The sequence below is a fragment of the Penaeus vannamei genome, chromosome 30 (assembly GCF_042767895.1).
Source record: "Penaeus vannamei isolate JL-2024 chromosome 30, ASM4276789v1, whole genome shotgun sequence".
NCBI classification, from domain to species: domain Eukaryota; kingdom Metazoa; phylum Arthropoda; class Malacostraca; order Decapoda; family Penaeidae; genus Penaeus; species Penaeus vannamei.
The window spans coordinates 9,286,552-9,289,051 of record NC_091578.1 but is presented as its reverse complement, the minus strand read 5'-3'; the positions used below and the strand labels follow the sequence as shown (position 1 = coordinate 9,289,051).

The window sequence follows — 2,500 nt, the reverse complement described above, 5'->3', positions numbered from 1 at the left end:
TAACATATATGTATGTTATCTAATACCTAGAGAGGACAAATAAATGAAAGAAATTCCAGCTAAAAGTTGTCATATTGATTGAACAGACAGCAATGAAAATGATCCCAATGTGAAATAACTTTCAAAATTTCTTCAATGAAGGTATATGGAAACTTTCCATAATGATGTTGCTGACATGGGGGATAATGTAAAAAAAATGTATAACAATAATGATGGTAAAAAAAGACACTAACATGATACCCAGCTGAAACATCACTTATTACATCAACATTAATGTTAAGAATTTTTTATTTTTGTCTAAATAAAAGAGAACCCTGTTATATTGTTAGTAATGGTTACAAAGGTAATGTCAAACAGGAGAGAAGCTCATCAAGATAAAACAGGAATACATTAAACAATGTCCTCAAGCAAACATATCTAAGGTGATCTTGCAGCTAATCACAATATCAGTGAAAACTGTTATGTGGTATTGTTATTAGCCATTGGTTCCAGGTATGGGCATTATCCATGGAATAATAATAATAATTTATTTATTTGTTTATTTATTGATTTATTTATTTACATATTTATTTGTTTACTTGCTTATTTATTTGTTAATTTTTTTTCTTTTTTTTTTCTTTTTTTCTTTTTATTTATTTTTTTATGCAAATAAATGGCTTCACAATTGCTAAGCCACCAAGGAGTTGGTTACAAGGCCTACTGAACCTCATGTGTTTACCCAACTCATAAAATTTCCTGAATTTTTCTTTTTCATTAGTACTGTTACCATTATATAAATGTTATTTGTAAAACTGATGTTATTTTATGAGTTCATAAACAATGATAGTATTAATATCAGATGAGAAAAATTGCGTTGTTTCATGAAAGTTATTGAAGCTTTTATCATCTTTTGGCCTACATATCATCATGTGCAAATATATTCTCACATACTCACATGCAAAACACACACACACACACACACACACACACACACACACACACACACACACACACACACACACACACACACACACACACACACACACACACACACACACACACACACACACGCACACACACACGCACACAAATATGTAAAATGATATGGTAGAAAAACCCACAATGTACAAACTAGATTTATTGAAGAAAGTGAGTCAACAGTTTCATTATCGAGGAAGATTCCATCTTCGGATGGAATCAAGGAAGGTTCCATCTACGAATGGAATCGAGGAAGATTCCATCTTTAGATGGAATCGAGGAAGATTCCATCTTCGGATGGAATCGAGAATGATTCCGAAACTGTTGTCTCACTTTCTTCAATAAATCTGGTTTGTACATTGTATCAACACGGTAGAGTGTTTTGCCATTCATCATATAAAATGATGGATATTATAATGTTCTTTCATACCAAATAATGGAAACCTCTCAAAGTGAATTATTGCTGACTGTGAGACTGTAAAGTTTCGCTGCATGTGGCTGAAACCGATAAAAAGTACATAAAAGAAAGGAGAGGATGACTTGCATTCGGAGAGAGATTATTTTTAACTGTACATATTAACCCACCGTTTTTGGGAAAACTTTTTGTCCACTTTTGAATTTGTGAAATGCCTTTGCTCATAGATGGCTCCATAAGTGCATAGCCACAAAGGAGTCAATTAGTACACCATGCAACCTCACCTGATTTCACCTTTCCTTGAGTTGGCCTTGATGCTGTTGGTATTATCAATATAGATATTATCGTTATAGTGTTATTGACATTCCTAACATCAATATGATATCAAAAAATATTTTTGAAAATCAAGTAAAAGCATAAACAGGTGAAATATGTAGTACTCGTAATTGACCACACATGTGGAGCCATCTACGTGCAAAGGCAGTAATTGAACTAAACTCACAGTGGGCTTGGCGTGTATGTACATACCATCCCATGCAGCATTGGGTTGAAGTAAAGTAGCATTGTAAATGTAAACATCATCATTTCTAATCTATTAATTGATTGAAATAATTTTTTAAGATACTGCACTTTGAGTTGGATGTGCAAGCTTCACATCATGTGAGTGGCAAGAAATGTTCAATGTATTAATGAGGCAGCTATACCGCACACTAAGACAGGTCCATTCATGGCCTTGTTCATTTCCATGCTCCTGCACAAATAGATATGGGAGATATCTTTTTCTTGTGTAAGCCTTTTGTATTGCTCAGGTATCGTGGAGAACTAAAACAGGAAAAAGTGTACGTTTGGGAGAAACTTTTTCATGTATACTTGAACAGAAATTTACCACCAAATGGAAACCTCATTTTTAAAAATTGCTGACACTGTTGCAATTGGGGGGGAGGGTGCACCTTATCTCATTTTATTCTGATTATTTTTTCCTTTTTCTGATAAGAAGAACTGGCCCTGTTTAAAAGCTGTCATTACAGTGAAATGCATTGGAGATTGATTTAAATTATGAATGTATCTTAAAGAAACTACCTTTATATAAAAGCAACATGTAGCTTAGTATTATCCTTAATAAAAAGA

General features: G+C 33.2%; 1 protein-coding gene across 19 annotated transcripts in view; it reads left to right on the top strand.

Annotated features, from left to right (window-relative positions):
* LOC113824337 (zinc finger and BTB domain-containing protein 7B) overlaps window positions 1–2,500 on the top strand; it is a 121,788-nt gene that overhangs the window by 68,974 nt on the left and 50,314 nt on the right. Inside the window, exon 6 of one of the 19 annotated variants that reach the window (XM_070142947.1) lies at window positions 1–2,500. This exon is cut by the window's left edge and continues 701 nt beyond it; it is cut by the window's right edge and continues 9 nt beyond it. The exons of the other annotated variants lie outside the window; for them this stretch is intronic. The gene's annotated coding sequence lies outside the window, so the exon portion shown is untranslated. 19 annotated transcript variants of the gene reach the window in all.